This window comes from Vidua macroura, chromosome 22 (genome assembly GCF_024509145.1).
Source record: "Vidua macroura isolate BioBank_ID:100142 chromosome 22, ASM2450914v1, whole genome shotgun sequence".
In the NCBI taxonomy this organism is placed as follows: Eukaryota; Metazoa; Chordata; class Aves; order Passeriformes; family Viduidae; genus Vidua; species Vidua macroura.
This window is the reverse complement of record NC_071592.1, coordinates 4,471,572-4,492,285: the sequence shown is the minus strand read 5'-3', so window position 1 is coordinate 4,492,285 and position 20,714 is coordinate 4,471,572. Positions and strand designations below refer to the sequence as shown.

The 20,714-nt window shown below is 48.7% G+C and overlaps 1 protein-coding gene and 1 long non-coding RNA gene across 8 annotated transcripts in view; one reads left to right on the top strand and one right to left on the bottom strand.

Moving 5' to 3' along the window:
- Positions 1–20,714, bottom strand: part of OPCML (opioid binding protein/cell adhesion molecule like) — a 337,383-nt gene that overhangs the window by 227,313 nt on the left and 89,356 nt on the right. The gene's annotated exons all lie outside the window — the stretch shown is intronic.
- Positions 15,657–19,091, top strand: LOC128817912 (uncharacterized). The gene is made up of 3 exons (XR_008440340.1): positions 15,657–15,861; positions 18,534–18,755; positions 19,022–19,091. It is a non-coding gene; the product is annotated as an uncharacterized LOC128817912 (long non-coding RNA).

The window sequence follows — 20,714 nt, the reverse complement described above, 5'->3', positions numbered from 1 at the left end:
GGTGCAAAAGACTCCCATATTGCACAGACATGCTAAAAACCCCAGGCAGGATTGCTAAAATGTCTGTGGAACGAAGATGTTCCTCTCCTGAAAGCTGAGTCCAATCCCATCTATGTACATTCTCCTCCACTGCCCTCCCTGAGCAGGAGAGGGACTGACCTGTAACTCATCCCACCTTCACCAAGCTGCAAGAATTATTCATCTTTGTGCCAAGCTATCAATTCTCCAAATACATCCCAACTGGCCACACCACAGGTAATTAGAGCCCACAGCCACCAGTGATTCAGGAGGGGTAGCACTGAGCCACAGCGCAGGATCCAGGAGTGCCCTGGGAAATTATGGGACCATGTGGGTCACGCTGGTTCATCTGCACATGATTGGCTTAATAAGAGATAAGACTGACAATAGAGCAGAAATTTGAGCTGCAGACCAGGTCACACAGGCCAGCTTGGTAGGAGACAAAGAAAATCAGAAATGTCAGTAGCAGGTCTGTAATAATTGCATAACAATTTCAGATAATAATTTTACAACAGAATTTTTCCCTGGCTTTCTACCCTGTGCAAATCCCAAATCAAGGCTAAATTGAGGGGTCCAAATGCCTGAAGATTTTGACAATGCAGAACAAAACCAGTGAGGGACACACTCACACTGATCTCCACTAGGGTGGAGGGGCAGGGCCACCAGGAACCAGAGGCAACCAGAGAAAAGCAGAAACACCTCTCTGGCTAGCAAAGGACACAGCTCCACACCACTTTTGTCATCTTTCCCTGTCCAGCAGACAAGCTCCTTGGTCACTGCAGTGGACCAGGGCCATGGAGAGCAATTCTGAGCCATTTCTGCCTTCAACCTGTATTTTGTTGCTCCCTTGAGTGGCTGCCTCAGACAGGCTTTACTGTATTTTAGACCTGACATTACCCAGCAGGCAGGGAAAACTGGCTACTCATTAACTTTGCCAAGATGGGAGCAGCTCCCATAAAAGCCACTGAAACCACTCCAGCATTTGGGGTGTGTGTCATTTAGCTGTGATATGTCCCTCTTGCTGTTTGGCTTTTCCCTTTCCCTTCAGTTTTATTTTTACGTGGTGACATTTGGAAGAGAAAGCCATTGAAAGTGGCAATACTGGGCACTCAATTTCTGGCTCCCTCGCTGTCACTTAGCAGAAAACATTCAGAAATTTAATATTTGATCTTCCACCTCCTCTTTGATCACCTTTTTGTGCCTCTACCACTCCAAGGACAAAGAGGCTTAATAAGTTGGAGAAATGGGCTGAGGAGGCTGCTCTGAGAGGGATTCACAGCAAAGGCAGAAATCAGATGTACAAATTACTCGCTAGCCAAGCTTTTGGCAGAGATGTCAAGAGATTTGGCTTTTTCAGGCCAAATTTCCCAGAGAGGGACTCTGGCTGGTTAACAGAGAGTTAAACAAGGCTTAATAAAGGCAAATAGTTAGCAGGTAATGGATTGCTGAATATTCAGCCGATGAGGCAGTGCTCAGCTCATGTCCATAGCCACCAGCAGCATCATCCACTGATGGATTTATCCCAATTTACCACTAATATCTGCAATATGCTTCTAACATCTGCTAACCACTTATTAACTCTATACAGACTCCTGAAGTGCTATCAATAACCCTAACTTTAATAAGAAGGGTGACCCCGTAGCCAGCATCAGGACAGAAATGTCATTCAATCAACTTTTCTGGCTGGGCTGTTTTCCTCTGCCAGAAATCTCCTGGGAGCATCAGGCAGGACAGAGCAGCACGTTCAAGGTCAGAGAGTCCTCAACCAGCCTTGTCCTTGGGACTGCAGAGCCCCGAACTTAAAGGCAGTGCCATATATCAGGCTGCATGTCCTTCCTTTGAGCTCCTTGGTGGCCACTGAACAGTTGATATTCACCTTTGAACCATAAAAAAAAAAATGTTCATGATGAGATCAAGCGCAGTGACCTCATTCTGCATGCACCAGCTTCCCATGTTAGAGCAGATATTTTACTCTTTGCAGATGTGAGGTGAAAAGCGTGTGTTGAGGGGAGGCATCACAGTGAGAGCCGTGGGGAAGGATGGCACAGAAGTCACATTTTGTTTCTTTCCATGAAGGAAGTGTCCTCCTTCTCCACGGCCTGCTCAGCTGCATGGGGAGTGCTCACAGGAAGGAGGACATGGGACAGAACCCTGCTGCCTTCTCCTCACCCTCACAGATGGTTCCTCCCTGGTGCTGTGGGTGCCAGCACATCCCCAAGCCCCAACGTCACGTGTCACAACGTGCTAACATTCCATGGCACTCCCCTTGCACACATCCATGACACTCCCCACTGTAACGATGGGGAAACTGAGGCAGGCTGGGTCACGGCAGATGAGTTCCTGTACCTTCAGTGCTGCTTCCAAGGTCAATGTGCCAGCAGCACTCACATCCTGCAGGGATGGAATTCACAAGCTAAAGCCCAATTCCTCCAGCAACTTCAGTCACAGGCAATCTGCAAGCCAATGGATTTGGGTTCCAGCAAAAGTTTGAGTCCCAAACTAACACAACTGTGCCCCATCCTGTCCAAAGGGGACGCAATGCCAGCTTATGGAGCAAACACCCTTTTGCCCATCGCAACTCCTTCCAAAATAAACAAGTTTATGATCACGCCATCATTCCATCGGTCCAAGACTGTCATGTAAAAACCCAGCCTGCACCGTGGCCAGCACCACCACCCCACACTCCACAGACCGGCTGCGGATCTGTCGCCGTTTCAAGAGCCACTTTCTGCATCCCAACCGTCCAACACAACTCTGCCAACCTCTACCACCTGTTCTGCTTTGGCCTGCACCACTACAGCCCTCGGTGGGCAGAAAAGGCCCTGGCGTGGCGCGGATCCTTGCGGGGTTTGCAGCTCCGTGGCAGCGCCGGCAGGCACAGCTGGCTGGATGCTGCTGCATCCCACACCGCTGCGCCGGGTAATGGCCATTGCAGCACCAAATTAACGGTGCATCTGCTCCTCGCTGCACACGCCGCCGAGAGTGGGCTGTAATTTCGTCTCCGATCCCCCAAATAATGTTTGTTGTCGTGCTGTAATCTTGGCAATCAATGTAACAGCTGAACAGATCGTTTCGGCTGAAATATTTGCTAAACACGCAAAGACCTTGAAACCACACCTCAGCGTGTGCGCATTGTGTGCGGAATTACACACTGAACTAAATAAGGACTGGGTGGGGGGAGACATGGGGAGAGCTGCCAGCCAATTAAAACACAAAAACAACGAGATAAAAAACAAAACACCAAACCCTTGTGAGTTTATCTGCAGCACCTTTCACCAGCAACACCTTGTTTCCTGCAAACCAGGCAAAACAAAGCTTCAAGCACTCTTTGGAGCACTCCACCATCCAAGATGGATCAACTGAAATGTGTATGTAAAGCTCTCAGAAGCAGAATTTAATGGTCACAAAAATCAATTGGCCAAACCAGCTGCACGCATATTAACCTCCTGATGTCCCTCTCACTGAGTGCTACCTTCACTCAGCCAGCTATAAATAGGCTAAGGCACAAAATGTTTTTATTTAGGGAATTTAGCAAGAGCTAAGAGCTCTTTTTGATTTCTGTGTTTAACCTGCTTGAAATGCCAGCCTGGGAAATGAAAGCAGGAGATTAGTGAAGACAAAGCCACAGGTGACCAGGTTACACTCATGGCTACACTATCAACCACCTGCACGTCCTTCTGCAAGCCACGGTACCGTGATATTTCCCATTTTCTTCTCCAAGACCTGTGTTTATTTTGAATTCAGCTTTCTGAAAGAAAGAATCTGACTTGGATACAACAGCTGGGCTGCAGGACCCCAACTGGGGCTGGGGTTCCCAGGCATTAACTTAACATTTACCTGAAATAACACAAGGTCTCTGGGGACAAGAAAGGAAAGTTCCTCCTTTTTTGAGCAAACTCTTGTGTTTTCAAGGTTTTGATTTCTTCTAGTGCTGCAAAGCATTTGTATAAATTAGTGCAGACATCTGAGATACATCAAATTTGACAGGCCTGGGGCAAGTTCAAACTTCTGATCACAACATCCATCACAAGCACTGAGCTATTTATCAACAATTGATCAAAACAAAGAGGGAGAACAAAACCTTTCACGTCAGTAATTGATACCTAAGGACTGACAAGAGCAGGTCCACCACCTCCCCCTCAAGACTGCAGATTGCTTAGTTGACCCCCAAGACTTCACTCCATTAAAGCACCTCACCAAATGTGAATCTTCAGGAGAGCCGACACCACAGAAGGAAAAAAAAAAAACATCTCATGGACCTGCTCAAGCTCCACCTTTGACCTTGTAATATAATCATACAAACCCCCTGATGACCTCAGTGTAAGAAGTAGCTGGAAGAGGTTGGAAGACCAGAGATGTTACTGATGGAAACAAGGTCTGGGATTCTGGATAAGAGGGTTCACTCTCTGCTCTGCCACGGCCTCCCAGGGAGGCCTGACACATCACCAGGCTCTCTGGTCTCATCCCCAGTAGAGCTGGTATCTCTTTTAGGGGAAAGAAAGCACATGTGCAAGTCTGGGATGCCAAGATATGACAGCAAAATGGGCAAAATCCTTTTAGTGAGACCCAAGCAGCCTTTTAATCCTCCAAGCAGCAGATCACAGCTGCTGAATCACAGCACTCTTGACTGGGATTCAAAAGAGAGAATTTGGGGTCACTGGGCACCTCCACGGTGATGTGTCAGGCTCAATTCCTTGGCTGTGACATCCCGTCCATTTCTAAACATCTCATTCAGTGGGGTTTCAACCATCTGCACTGCACAGGGACTTGTCTCCAGCCTGGGCTGCAAATTTGGCTCAGATAAAACTGGCAGGAGCCAAGGAGTGAAGCCAAGGGGACAATGGCCTGGGGCCAGGAGAGCCACAGCAGCACAAGCAGCACCTCCATGGTGCTGTTATCCCAGGGACCGGGCACTTCCCTCCCCAGAGGAGAGGAGGGAAACACTTTGCACGTCTTTATCACGCCACAGCCTCTAATCCAGCAGCAGGAGCCAACCTGGCTCGCCCGGATCCCTCGTGGAGACACGAGCCTGCCAACCTGCTGAGAAGCAAAGGCTGCCAGCACTCCCAGCCTTGGCAGCTCTCCCAAGGTGGAGAAGCAATGGGCTTTCCCTGGAGGCACCAGGCAGACAAAGGAAGCTCCGTGCTTCCTACAAGGCGTGCGTGGCCCTTGCCAGAAGACATGTGTCCCCAACAATTCCCTGTCGGGCCACACGCCTCCAAGGGAGCTGTGACACAACCTCATTGCAACGAGGCTCATGGAAGCCATGCATGCCAACCATGGCAAGAAAATACACTGTTTTCTAAAAAAAAAAAAAAAAAAAAAAAAAAATTAGCCATTTTCCACACTTTTGCTAATTACTCATCAGATTTTCTAATGAAGGTGCTGTGCTGAGCACTGGGAGACAGAAGGATTTTCTGCTAAAATCAAATGGGGAGTAAGTGCAGCGTTTACCAAGGGATAGGCAGCTTCAAAGCTTTCCCTTCCACTTAGATTTTAAGCACTTCTACAAAAGAACATTGATTTTGGGTTAAATTGACTGATTTTATTCATAGCTGGTTCGTACGGTGTATTCAAAAGACAAATTGTACGAGACTGCAAGCTATGGATCAGCTCTGATAATTCAGAGTCCTCTTTCCTCTTTCTTTTTCTCTTTTTTTTTTTTTCCCTAAATATTTTCCATGCTTATAATTTGCTATTATTTGGCCCCTGCCTGGACAGAAAAGGCATTTTCACAGTATGGGAGCCTGTCTTTGAAGGAAAGGTATTATATTTTAATGCCAATTACAACAGAAGTAAGAATCAGACATCCCTGCAACCCTTTAGAGCTCCTGCATAGCAAATGGCCTATTTGGGGAGGGGATGTGTGTTTTGTTCAGAGACATTATATTTATGCAGAGAGTTTATTGACTCCAATTTAGTTGAAATATATAATAAACATGTGTATCAAGCACTAAACACTTGTGACAAAGATCAGCTCTAATCCCTCAGGTGCACTGCTGTAGCTGTTAAGAGAAGTGCTAGATGAATACTCCTTTAAAATATCACAGGCCTGGAATATTTAAAGCTATTGCACATATTAGGCATAAGGCAGCAGGTCTGGGACTTGCTGCCAGCTGCCTTTGGACATGCAGGAGGGAGCATCAGTTCCTGCCACCCCAGGTCACCGTAAATGTCCCAAAACATCCTCCCAGGCTGACTTCAGCACATCCCTACACACACACACACAGCTGGCCAGCTGCAAACAGCTGGATGCAAGCCAAAGCAACCTTATCCCATAAGTCATGGTCTGAGGCTGGGCAGTTTGGCCACTGTGACTCTATTTCCCCATGGAAACAGAGATGTTGAAAGCCAATGGTGAGAGGAATTCAAGGGGGAATTGTTTGCAAAATGTATCTGAGGAATTAAGACATCAACTGCTAAATTAATATCTGCATCATCACTCTTGGAATCATTGGAAAAGCCCTCCAACACCATCAGGTCCAACCTGTGCCTGACCCCCACCTTGTCCCCAGCCCAGAGCACTGAGTGTCACATCCAGGCATTCCTTGGACACCTCCAGGGATGGGGACTTCAAACCTCCCTGGGCAGCCCCTTCCAATCCCTTTCCATGGGGAAATTCCTCCTGGTGTCCAACCTGCCCCTCCCCTGGCCCAGCCTGAGGCCGTTCCCTCTCCTCCTGTCCCTGTTCCCTGGAGCAGAGCCCGACCCCCCCGGCTGTCCCCTCCTGTCAGGAGCTGTGCAGAGCCACAAGGTCCCCCCTGAGCCTCCTTTTCTCCAGGCTGAGCCCTCCCAGTTCCTTCTCTGCTCTTCATAGGATCTCCAGACCCTTCCTTATTAACTCTGGTTCCATTCCACATTTTCTTGCAGCCGCAACGCAAACCTGAAATGGCAAAATCCTTCCATCCTCACACCACGAAAGGCTGCAATACTCATTTTATTAACTAGGAGGAAGAGAAACTTAAACTATCAAAAATATTTCTCTCGAAACCAAAAGTTTGGTGACCCCAAACAATTCTTGGGTTGAACCCACTGGATTGTTTCAGAAAGGGAAGAATTGAACAACTTCAAAAGATGCTGAAACACAAAAACATGCAGAGCATTTGGTTCAAAGGCCCATCACAGGGTTTCCTTCTGTTTTATTCAAACCCTTTGGGAATATATTTAAATAAATGAAATCTAAACAACACAGTGGTGTTTGCAGGGAGTGGGGCTGAGCTTTTCACTCCTTTTTTTTTTTAAAGGAATTTTGTCATCCAGCGAATGAGCAGAAAAATGTGTTATTCACTGAGCTCTACTTAATGTGCTGAATAAAAAATAATAAATAAAAGGAGTACAAGTGCATCAATCTGAACAGATAATGAGAGCCTGGTGGTGATGAACTTGAGGGATGCAGGACAAACCACCACTGAGAATTGTGTAGGGACCAGGATTCATTGTTGTGCCATACACACACTCCCCAACGGATGCTGAGGAATTAGGGATGGCTTCTGCAGCTGTGGACAATCCAGAGGAACATTTACAATAAGCCTGTTCATGTCACACCCTGAACGTGGAGGAAAAGAAGGGAGAAGAGGGCACAGACTGCAGAACACAAGGTCAGGAGTGCTGCTCCTTTAGCTGGATTTTCTACTGATCTGGAATTACAGAAGTCAATACCTTAAAAAACGCCCATACATCCCAAATCTCTCTGCATTCCAAGCACAATTAGATTCTCAGCAGTCAACCACTACAACCACCTACAAAAAACAAGAGCTACAACCCTTGAACAGGAGATGGGATTTCGACCAACCCAGGAGCATCCCTTTCTCTTCTCCCCTGAAGTCCAGCTCCCAAGCCCAGCATCCTCCCTTCCCCAACAGCCAAAATCCCACCAATTTTTGCCACATCCGGGCACCTGCTCTCTCAATTTGCAGCCTGGGATGCCAGGCATGTCTGGAAAGCTCCTCTGTTATCATTTCAGGGCATCCAATGCTGCTAATTGATACACCGTAATACTCTCATTTACTCAGCATCAAGCTGGAGCGTTGATAATTGATGGATTGGTTTGCCTTTGATGATCTGCAAAATTAAAAGCCACAACTCTGCAAGATGCTGAGGATCCCATGCGAGAGCCTGCAAACTCTTGAGCTCCCAGTGCAGCTGAGCAGAAAGGAAAGGCACTCAGGACCAGGCAGGGCTGAACCTTAATTCAACAGCCCCCGTGACTTTGTGGAGCTGTATCTATTAGTATGGATTTAATTGTGGGTTTATATCTTATTATTGTCAAGTGAAATGAAATTAGGAGGAAGGAGATGCTGGTCCTCTGGGGAACATCTGTATTTCCAGTCCCAGAGAGCTTTAACTTCTGGAAGAGGGCAAATAGACAATAAATGTCAATAAGACATCTAATTTCTGCTCTTTTTTCATTAAAAAATGCTTCCTGCAAAAACCCACAAAACCGAGGGGACTGCAGGCATGGAACTGTGCACTCCTACCCCGTTTCATGATGCTTTTCTGAGAGGAGCTGCTTTATTCCAGCCCAGCTTCCCTAGGATACACCTTGGAGAACATCAAGTGCAGCATACTGCAACCTGTGCCACAAACCAGTTGCTGAGTATTTTTCTCCCAGCACGTTCAGCAAACTGCATGGCTGGTTATGGAGGAGGGGGGAGTGTCTGGCCACGCTGACATTAATCAGAACAGGATTTCTCGAATGAGTTTTACAGATTTCTGACCCGGCATCGCACAGCACATTCACGAGGTCAAGGAGACGTATGCTTGAAGGATGGCAGTTGCATGGCTCCTCTCAGACTCAAAGTCAGTCAATCCATACTTTCCCTCAATATATTATTGCTTCCTCAGAACAACTCCCCCATTTGCAAATGATGATTAACACTCTAATCTTGGCATAATTACTCCTGCCTTTCAAACCACACCAAAAAAAAGGAAAGAGAAAGGGGAGGAGCGCTGAGGAGCCGGTGTCCCACTGTCACGCCACCATTTCAGAGCCAGCTGTCCACGAGACAAGTCACGACAGCAGCGCTGTCCACCTGCTTGGGAACAATGTCACAGGAACTGAGGAGGACACTGGCCATCTGCATATATTCCCCTCATTACTGTCTCTCCAGCTCAAGTCACCATGGCTTATCAGGTTTTAAGACGCAGCAAGGTCATTGCAACCAAAGTTCTCCCGTTCGCTTCCCAGAATTCGTTCCAGTTATTCCTATCTGGATACTCATATTATTGCCATTAAATTATGATAATTTAAGCATCCTGCATTCTGGGCAAAGCAGACAGAGATACCCAGTCAGGATTCCTGCCAGAAACACAGGCTGGCTGCACCTCCTGAGTATCTCTTAATTATCTCTTTCTCTTTCTGGTGGGGAAAGGTCTGAGCTCAGGTGAGTGCTCCCTGCTCTCTTCTATTTGATTCAATTCTCCGGCTCATGAAATATGCTCCCGCTTCCTTCGAAGGACAAAAGAAATGAAACAGCCTCTTGGAAGGAGACAAACGACAGAGGATATGGGTGAAGACATAATTCAAGAGACTTTGGGAAAGTAGGATGGTGATTTTGAAAGGTACTCAAGGAATTAATCCAGAAATGAAAGAAACAGAGAAGGAAGTCAATTAATTCACTGCAGCACTGCTTGGACCTCTGACTGGAAGTCAGCTGCAAGGAGTGCCCAGGGAGGCTGAAAGGCACTACAGACATTCTATTTTTTTAAAAAAGAGGCTGAAAGGTGATTTTTCATGCACAGAGAGAGGATGTGGAGCTGGAGCAGTGCTAAGGAGGTGGGCAAGAGCAAAAGCCATCAGGATTCACCTTTTCTCCTCTCTTTGGTGAGCCACACCTTGGCTCTGAAGGGGGTCCCTTGGGTGATGGCATTTGGCAGCACAGTGTGCCTAACAGCAGCCACAAAGGACTGTGATGTGACTTCAAAGACAGACAAAGCAGGGAAAAGGGCTCTCTAGGAGGTAGGAAAGGACAGCTGGGCACTGAGCAGCACAGGTGATGCAGGGCTGACAGAGGAAGTCAAAAGGAATTTGGCAGAGAGGTGAGTGGACAGATGGAGTGTCCTCAGGGCAGCCAGGAGCAGCCACCACCCATGGAAAACTCCTCCACAAATATTAAGACCATCACTGGGGGAAGGAAAAAACAAGACCTGGGATCAACGCTGGCCAGCTTGAGATCTCTGGAGATACCAGACTCTCCTGGGAGCCAGAACTGGGTCATCTCCAACAGCACAGACCAGCAACCAAACACAGAATCCCAGAATGGTTTTGGTTGGGAGGGACCTTAAAGATCATCTTGTTCCAACCCCCCTGCCATGGGCAGGGACACCTTCCACTGGAAGGAACAATTCCAGGGATGGAGCAGCCACAGCTTCTCTGGGCACATTTTAGTGGATACCACTTTAACCACCCTCTGTTTGTTCTTTGAGGTTCTCCAGAGCCCCAGCAGGGACCAGAGGACATCTCTCTAAAGCACCGATGAAGCCGGAGGTAATTAAATACAAGGGGCCTCCCATTGTCAGCGTTGTGCCTCTGTTTTGGCAGCCAGCTCCAGCAGAGCAGAAGAGGGAAGATTTGATTTTAATCACACAGATTTCAGGTTTTATTTTGCTCATTAAAATTTCTGATAAGGATTTAGTCTGACATTATGCAGTATTTTGGAAGAGGATGTGTGGCAGTGGGGGGGATTGAAGGAAACCACGTTTCCTTGTGATGAGAAGATCTTCCTGCCTCCCCATGACAGACACAAGGATATGAGCAGGTGTTATTTCAAAGGGAAGGGATTTGGGGGGAAGAGGGGAGCAGGAGGGACTCAAACACAACAAATCAAGGATCTGAGCCTTGGATTATGGAGAAAAAAGGTCCAAAGTCTGAGATTACAGAGCCCATTTCAGAGCCGCCTCCCGGAAGCCATGGATCAGTTACTCTCCTAACGCCTTTTCAGGCCCCATCAGAAGGAAGGGAACACTTTCCCAGAACAGAAGCAGAGATTTCCTGACTGTCCCAGCCTCCCCACATCCCTCCAGAAATTGCTCCAGAATAGGCTGGCACTCCCCACTCAGCTTTGTCCCGGCAAGGGGGAAAATGGTGGAGTACAGGAAATGGAATTGTCACCGTTTCACTGCTTTCAGGAGCACCATCAAACACTTCCGTGGAGAGGAAGGGTGACAGCTTGGACAGGGGAGGGAGCAATTCTCCTGTTTGCTTGTTGATTAGGATCCAGCAATTGCAGGCAACTTGCCTCCTATTTCTTCAACAGCTTTGCACAAACACTGCTTTAAGAACCTAAGTGTTATTCATCAAGAGCAAGAAGTCTGCATGAAGCCAAAGTCACCTGAGCAAGAAATAAATGAGTGAATGTGAGCTTCACCCGGGCCTGCTATTGCCAAGCATTTGGATTTGTCCCCACAAAAGCATTTGGAAACAAGATGGATTTCTTTATCCCCAGAGGATGTGTTGTTCTTTTAATAAGCCTTAAACCAAGCGAGTTGTGCAATGTGAGTCGTGCAGAAGATGAGATGAGCTTTTAACTGCAGTTCCCTGGGTGCTTTCAGCCTGTGTACCCACCAGCTACAAGCCAGACAGGAGATCTGGGGAATGAGCAAAAATCTGGGAAACAGATGGAAAAAAAAAAATCTATGAAATACCCAGTAATTCTCACCAAACCAAGGGCAGCCAGAATGACAACAGCAAGAAACGCTCAGCCAAATATTTCCAGCGTATCTGAAAGACTTGTGCCACCCAAGAGGTTCCTGGCACACTCAAACCAGTGCCCAGAGCAAGAAAATTCCTCTGCAAAAGGAATTTTCACTGGGTCAGCACTGCCAACCACCCCACTGAGGCAGCAGCTGGCACCAGTCCCCCTCGTGAACCTCCCCTCAGTGGTGACTGGGCCTCAGTTGTGTGCAAGGTTCTGCAATTAGATGGCAAAGAAAATAATGCAAATGACACCATTCATGTATTTTTAACAACTTCTAATGGAAATCAGTAGCTGGGAATGAGCAGGGATGCACATCCTAAGTGCAGTGAAGTCCCAAGGGCCCAGAAATCCATCCTGGGTGCCAGGAAGGGATTTGATTTAATGTGCCAGCTACAATACATGACTGCCCAGGGTTGGATCTGTCCTTCCCATCATCGTGCTGGCAGCGAGTCCCCAAATCCTCCCCCAGAAGAGACAGAACACCCAAAGCAGCAGCAAAGGGCTCATGTTCATCATTCTTTGTGGCCCCATCCATCAGGTGGCCCCTGGGGTGCTTCAAGCCTCTCTGGTACCCATTGAAGGAGTAATTTCTGAGTTAAAAATCAATTAAAAGGCTGTGCCCTGTCTTGCCCCTGCAGGTCTGGCACACCGTGGGGAGTAAACCAGGGAAAAAAGCCATCTGCATCCAGGAGTGCTGAGCAGACCCCTGAGCCACCTCCCCCAGCAGCGAGGCCACCTCTTCTCAGGTGTTGCAACTCATTTATTAGATCTCTCCTCTCTTTTCTCCTCCACCTTTCACTGTCCTTATTATCTTTTTTTTTTTTTTTCCCAACCAAAGGGAAAAGGAAGAAAAGGAAATCTCTCCACCACAATAGTGTGTCAGGCTCATATCATTTTCAAAACCCTCCTCTCCCCTCCCTTTCAACTCTCCTTACTTAGCAGAGAATTTTTCTTCATTAAAATTAAGCCTCATTTCAGGCTCATCTTCTTTTCTCCCTCTCCTTTTCTCCAAATTGAATGAAACGTGATCTCCATCAACCTGGCCTCCCCTCCCTCTCCTCTTGCTTTCAGAACCAAACCTTCCTCACCATAAGAAAAAAAAAAAAAAATTACCCAACCATCCATCCGTCCATCCATTCTCCTCATCCTCTTGCTGCTCCAGGAAATCAGCCCCACTGAATGCGACTGCTTCTGCTGGGAGCTGCACGATTCCCCCCCTTCCCTCTCCCCTCCACATCCCGCTTTCAGCTCATTCTCTTTAATTGGGGAATATTTTCTCCCACATAATGGAATGAGACCTTCTCCTCTCATTTTCTCGGCGGCATTTTTTACCTGCCTTAATAATCCTGCAGCTCCCCTGGCAAGCAGCAGGAAGGGACTGGGGGTCCCTCCCATTAATCCCCACCCTGCGAGAGACGCTGAGCGGCTCAGCCCACGCAAGCCTTGGCATCCTCTCATCGGAAAAGCAGCCAGATGGCTTTAGCAGGACTTTCCCCTCCCCTCCAGGTTTCCAGTAACTTCTGGCACCACTGGATGGTCAACAACTGCTTCAAAGACACCTTGGAGATGACACCAGGCACAATCTGCACGTCCAACCTGACCAGAGACCCTCCCTGGCTCCATGACCAGTGCTCAGAAGGGATAACCCAATCCCATTTCCCAATTTCTCCCACCTTTGCTGTCCTTCCCTCCCTCCTTCTTCCCAATGCTGCTTTCTCCTCCTCACTCCAGCTTTTTCTCCACCAAAAAAAAAAATGTATTTAACGTTCTCTGATTCTCAAGGCCAGCCGGCTCGTTAGCTCTGCTACACCTGGATCAGGATCTGGAGACAAACTGCTGCTTCATTATAGGAGCTGAGGCTCTAATCCATTTTTTTTTCAGGCTGTTTAACTTGTAAGGACAACAGATGGATACAGGGCTGTATAATGCAGACTCCTTAAGATCCATCACACAGTCTTGGAAGTGCAAAAACACAAGGCTGAGGAATGTGAAACCAGAGCAGATCTTAGAGCGGTCACCTCAAATTAGGCACAAAGAGAAAATGTGCCAAGACTGGAACTGGACTGAAACTGCCAACTTGTATTGCTAAAGATTAAAGGAAAACCAAACTTTTTCCCTCCACATCCCACAAAGTCATTTAAGTTTTTTTACTTTTGCCTCTCCAGTGAAAAAGAACAAGGAAAAAGTTCAGAAAAAAATTAAGCTAAGAAATGAACACACTCCTACTTTAGTTTTGAACGGATGATGTGCAAAAGCCACAGCCTGAAAACCTCAGGTTTTGCTTTGGGAGTTTTCACAGAGGTAATGGAAAACTTTGACCTACCAAAAGACCTCCTGCAAATGTTCTAAATGAGAAAACATCCAGCACCATCTTCCTTTCAGCATCTCCAACAAGAGCTGACCTCACCTGCAGAGCTCTCAGGCAGTGCAGGAGGCTCTCAGCTCCCTGTCCCCTGCCCAGATGTGCAGCACATCTGCTGACCCTGCCGAACCAGCTGTTTGCTTTCTGCCGTGCAGAGCTCCAGAGAGCCGGAGGTGCCGTCCCGGTGCTTGGATCCACCAGAAGTGCACACAGACACCCACACGTGGGTCTGGCACCCACAGGGAGCAGTGCCCTGTGCCCATCCTCGCCAAAATCCGGCTCTCCCCAGCCTCTGCTCAGCCAGAACACAGCGGGGAACAGCAGCACATGCTGGGAACACCCTCTCCCCACCAGATTGAGGAGAGGTGCCACGGAGGTTGGCTGAATCTCTGAATCATCGGCTCTGGAGAGGCGTTTTCACTCCTCCGCCGCTTTGACTGCTCCTCCCTCCCTGCAGCAGCAGGTGCCTGGGAGCACCAATGGAATTCCGTGGTTTCCCCATGGATTGTGTCGGTTAGGGCACGAGGCTGCGAATGGCGGCATTTCTCAGGATTTTGAACGCTTTAATCACCTCAGAGGGGATACTGAGCTGAGGAGCCTGGCATTTACCCTGGCACTGCCTCACCCTCCCGAAGGAGCCTCTGCTCCAGCCAAGCCCGGGGCTGCCAAAGCAAACCAGTGCCTGGCCTCGGGGCAATTCCCTCCTCTCCCTGGAACACATTCCAGGGACAGTTTCATCTTCAGGGCACCAGGAGACTCAGAAATCACGGAGCTCATGCAGGGATGGGCAGCCATCCTTCCCAAAGCCAGCAAAGCCCCCGGGAGCACTCCAGCTTTGCAGAAGAAACCTTGGACGCCCGCCACAACATGCTTGCCACTGGTTTAGGGATTTGCTGGGACAATGGCAGGACAGCAGCTCCTACCCAGGGGCAGGAGGATGAATAGGCACAAGAATCCCTATTTAACACACACAATAGCCCAGCCCGGCAGCCCGTGTAGGTTCACCCGGCATTTGTTCACGTTTCTCACTCCTTGGACTCTCTCCTGGTCCCTCCCAGAGCTTGGAGGCAATAACTTGCCTTCTTATCTGACCCAGAAGGACAGCCAGCTGTCAGCACACAAACACGGCCTTTGTTTATCCTGAAATGAAAGCTCAGTTAATTAAAACCAGAAATCACTTTCCCTTATCTGCAGCCTCTGGCCCCTGTGGCAGGCAGGAGGCTCCGGGGCCACATTCACACCCCAGGCTGCTGACAACAGGCCCCACACAATGTCCCAAACCCCTTGCCAGCACCTGTTGCATCCTCCTTCCGGATTCATTCATGGGAAATGGGAATTTGTAAGGCAGCAAGAGCTTCTCCACAGTCCTAGACAAGTTGATGCCACTCAGGACTACCCCATTCCCAGACCACGGAGCTGCAGAGCCCTTGGCTGATGTGCAGTGAGTTTAACGGGCTCAGGGCTCTGAGTTTGGAATCCTGGGGTGATCAAGTCCATTGTGCTGTCACAACTGTCCCCTCACAGCCCAGCCCAGTATTTTTTCAGCCCCACGCAGAGATTTCACCCTCCTCTTGCCAGCAGCCCGCCCCACACAGTCACAGAGGGGCCAGCCTGGCTGGAGCTCCCAGGCAGGGGGTGCTGCCCACACCCAGCCCCACTCCCAGCACGGCTCGGGGTGTGCTGGAAGCCCTCGCCAGCAGCAATCATGGTTATGCAAGGCAGGAGCTTGACAGAGTGCCAGTTCTGCATGCTGAAAATTGAAAGCGATCGACTTCCACCTTGCGCGTAAGGCAGAGAAAATCACATTCAACTCATTGAGAGGCTTCAACAGCAGAAAGATTGATCAACCTGATGAGAAGTGACTCGCTCTCTGCCATCCTCCTTCCCCCCACGCTCCTCTCCTGTTGATCCCAATTTCAGCACAAACAAGGGAGCCAAGGGCCCAAAAAGGAGCCCACGTGCTGCTGGCTGGGTCAGATATATGGAAGAAGTTCTTCCCCGTGAGGGTGGGCAGGCCCTGGCACAGGGTGCCCAGAGAAGCTGTGTCTGCCCCATGCCTGGAAGTGTCCAAGTTTGAACAGGACTTGGAGCGACCTGGGATATGGGAAGGTGTCCCTGTGCATGGCAGGGGGTGGAATGACATGAATTTTAAAGTCCCTTCCAACCCAAACCATTCCATGATTCTATCTCAGGGTCAATTCTCCCTAAAAAGGTCAAAGGTGCACCAAAGTGCAGAGGATGTTTGCTGATGTTCCTGGCTACCACAGAGGATGCAGCAATGGGCTGCACCTCACTCTGGGGACCCCAGGAGGATGCCCAGGATGAGGGACCCCACCTCCCTCAGCTGCCTGCCCACACACAGGCTGCTCCCTCCCTCCCCTCTCGCCTGGCACTCCTCGCTTCACCATTTACACGTGTCACACCGAAATCTTTCTCATTAAGCGGAAATTGAATTTCGTTAATTAAAGCAAAAGAAATCAATTAACCTTATCAGCAAACAGGAGCCATTGGAAAGGGATAAGGAGAAGGCATCCCTCCCTCTCACCCCGAGTCTCCCCTGGATGCTCAGAGCTGTGCACGGGCAGCTCACCGTGGGCTGCAAACAAGCGAGACGGGACTGCGGGGAAGGTGGGGAACTGCTGACAAGAGGAAAGGGATTTCAAAGCAATTAACACCCCCAAGATTTACCATCAGGTTGACAAGCTCTCAGAGTAGCCATCACTCAAACCTAAGGATTCAATTAATTTTTTTTCCCTCTTCCCCCAACTCCCCTGGTAGCTTTGCACGTAGTAGCAGAATGACTCCAGTGTGGAAGGAAGATTTAAAAACCAAACAGAGCAGAGTGATTTTAAAGGAGATAAAAGCATCGTTTCCCCGTGTCCCCCAACAGCCAACATTTGTTTTTCCTTCCTTTGCTGCTCGCCTCATTGGCACAGCTCAAATGCAGCCATTTTGTCACTACCCCTGGATATTTGTACGTGCTCCTTTGCTTTTGCATCTTGCAGAACCTTAATCCCAGACTCGAGTCTCGTAGGGAAAGGCTGGCTATTCTGGGATGTTTAATCCATGCCAATGTTTCCAGAAAAGACCTGGCAGTGGCTCTGCCACAAGACTTGTCCCTAGCAGAGGTGATGGTGGTGAGGTGACAAGAGACACACAGGCTCGAGCACACTTTTAACCTGATTAAGACTATTAATCAATAATTGCATCATTTTTTTTATTTTCCCAGCCAGGTGGGACAGGGTTTAACTACAGCCCAGTGAACAGAGTCTGTGGGACCTCCTGCTTTTCAACACCACCCTCTGCAAAGGCAGGGAGTGAGGGAAGCTTATCCCTCCTTCCCGTGGGCAAGGATGCTCCAGAGGAGAGCTGACACTCAGAGTGCTGGTGGAAATCTGCAGTCTGAGCATGAGCCTCTCCTCCAACCCAGGCAGATGAGCTCAGCTCTTTGCTGCTTCAGGTTGTCTCTTGGGGTGGATGTTTGCACCCAAATCTGCTCTGGCCAATCTTCTCTACCTCTAAAAGCCTCAGCTGAAGGAGTCCTTTAATGTCTCAGTCTCTCTATGCAATAAAAGCATCACAATAATAATAGCTTCTGCTGAGCACCCTTAATCTGTAGAGATCCAGGCACTTTAGAGAGGAGCAAATCTATTATATCGAGGGGACAGCAGAGAAAAGAACAGGGACACAGGAAAATATAAGGATTTGCACACGGAAATCAGCCACCCAGGCAGCACAGAGCCCCAGTCTCCCACACCTCCCTCCAAAGCCTGGAAAACACAGACACAGCCCCCTAAAATCAGGCAGGATAAAGGAATGAGCAGGTCAGCAGTGCCCACTGAGGGCAGGTGCTGAGAGCAGGGAGAGGGAAGGGGTTTCCCTTACCAGCTGGAATGCTCTCTGCTTTCCTCTGTGCCCCTGAGAACGCTGCTCTCGGGGGTGATGAACCCTCCCCTTCCCATGAGAAAGGAGGGTGATGTCCCCCAGTTTCTCCACCCCACGAAGGGCATGGAATTGTCCCTCTCCCCCACCTCCCCAGCCTCTGATCCTCCTGGAGCCCAAGCCCGCCACCATCCCTCACCCACCCCCACACCACCACCCAGGGGAGGTTCCCCAGCTCAGGAAAACTTTTGTTACCCCACCCTTTCCCCCCAAACTGCCAGCTGGCTGCAGAGACCCTCAGATATCCCAGGAGAGGGTTAGAAAGACCCATCATTATATCAAGGAGCCAAAAATACCCATTGTCTCCCAAAACCTTACTGCAGTCTTCGCACGCCCTGCTCTGTCCTGCCCTTAAACACCCCCAGCCAGATCTCAAACCACCCCCTCCTGCCTGCAAATTCCAGAACATCTCTCCTTGAGCAGCCTAATGAATGAGGTGGTTCGTGCAAAGCCTGAGCCCAAGGATGAAATGAGATGGAGATCTCCCTGGCTGATTCAGGGATTTTTCTCCACAGATCAGGATGCTCAGTTCTACCAGGCAGGATGCTCCTCCTGGGAGCAGGACTGGCAGACCAGGAAAGCCCAGGAGTTAGCAGAGAAGATTTCCTGAAGGAATCTCATCTGTATGAGGAATCCTTGGGTGCAGGGCCAAACCAGCACGTGGTTTCAGGAGCCCAAACAAAATTAGGGAAGAAAAAGGTGCAAATATCCCAGGAATGTGCCCAGCAGTCTTTTGTGTGAGTACATTAGAATACAATAGAAATGTGACTAAAAAAGACTCAACAGAATAAATACTGCACTTATAATAGGCCTCAGGGAGAGAAAGAGATTTAATGGCAACATATTAAATGTAAATCAACACAAAAGGTAACTGGGAAGGGAAGAGATATACCAGCTTAGGGATTATAGCACAAAGATGTAATATTTACTCACGAGATTAAGGCACTTATAGGAAATGAAATATTGTCCTTTGGAAATAATTCAATGCTTTGCCTTTATCCAGGAGGATTGGACATATCAAGCTGTTTGAGAGATGCAGACATAAATTCACACCTAATACTAGTGGAGCGATGGGGACCTGCTCTACAAGGGCTCCAGGTTTTCCAGGGGAAACTCATCTTGGAGCAGCAGCCTCTGCCTGCACATCCCTACTGACAGCCAGAGCTGCTGTGAGCAGGGATTCTGGATGGCTTGGACGAAGCAGAAATGACTGCTGGCCATTTTAAGGGGGACCTTTCCTCCCCACAACTCCCAACCATCCAACACATCCTGGGATCTGTTGACCTGCTGCTCCCCAGCTGGATGGCAGGATAAAAACTGCTCCAACGTCCTTCTGGTTAAGGGGATTCCCATCACCTCGATCCTCAGTGTCTCAGCTACCACATCTGCAATTTGAGAGCGTTTCTCTGCTGTGCAAGAAGCTTCAGCCAAAACACGCTTGAGGAATGTGATGTATCATCACCACACGTAAGTTATCTCCCAGTTTACTGTAATTTTTTTTTTTCAGGCAAAAATAAAATTCTAACAACTCAATCTGATTTCCAGGTACCAGGCAATAAAAAAAGACAATCTTCTGATTTCACAACCGCAAAGCTTCCCTTAAACCAGATACCTCAGCTACTTGTATACCCCAATCAGCAAAGCATCTTTAGCACCTCGCAATCTTTAATAGACTCGTCCTCTGCAAACCCCCGGTGAGGCTGGGAAGTGCTATTATCTCCTTTAAACAGGCAGGGAACAACGGCTGGGAGTCGGCCGCCCACGGCGTTGTCTCGCTGCATTGGAGACCTGCCCAAAAACTTTAAATTAAGCAGAGCACTGCCAAGCAGCCAGGCCGGGCTTAACTGCTCCTCACTGCAGAGAACTTAGTGCTGCAAATGCTAAGGCATCCTTGTGGCTGAAATGGACAGTTTAAGGTTAAAAATAAAATCAAAAATGCAAGCAAAACCCCCAACAGCATCGGGAAAAAAGCAACCAACCAAATAAAAAAACAACACCAGAAAACGGTGGAAAAAAATAAATTTGGCGGGGGAGGGGAATAAAAAAGAAAGCTTAAACTCAAACAAGAAGTGTTCATCATCCTTTCAGCCAGACAGGGAGGCAGGAAAGCCAGACTTCCCTGTGGAGCTGTCTCCAAGATGTGCTCAGCACAGCACAGCTCCTGTCCCTTTCCCTGCATTATTTTTTTAATAACCTGCTCCTGGTGGAAAAAAACAATATTGGCACTGAAGTGCTACTGCCGGCTCGGGGGAGAGAGCCCAGCCGGGGCCATTGGCACTAAAATCAGCCTCCGTTTAAACGCTCCCGGGTTAATTCCGGCTGACGATCAACAGCCTCTTCAGCTGCCACGCCTGGGGTGTCCCCGGAGTGCCCCTAACGCAGAGCATCCCACGGCGCTGAAGTGGTTAATGCCATTTGGAGTGCTCGGGGAGGCTGACAGACACAGTCCCACTCTGCTCTTTATTTAATAATAATTACCCGGATAGTAAATGCGACCCTGCTGTTTTGCTCACTTAAATTTTTTTGTTTCCCCAGCTATGGCAGTGTCACTTCTCCCGAGGCGGCCTCCCCCACTTGGCAGAGTTAAATTGCATTCTGATTCTATTAAATGGTACTAAATGTCTTCAAAATCAAAGAGCAAATATAATTTAAGTGCCATTTGGGTCTTCCCACAGGTTCTCAGCTGTTCACTCTGC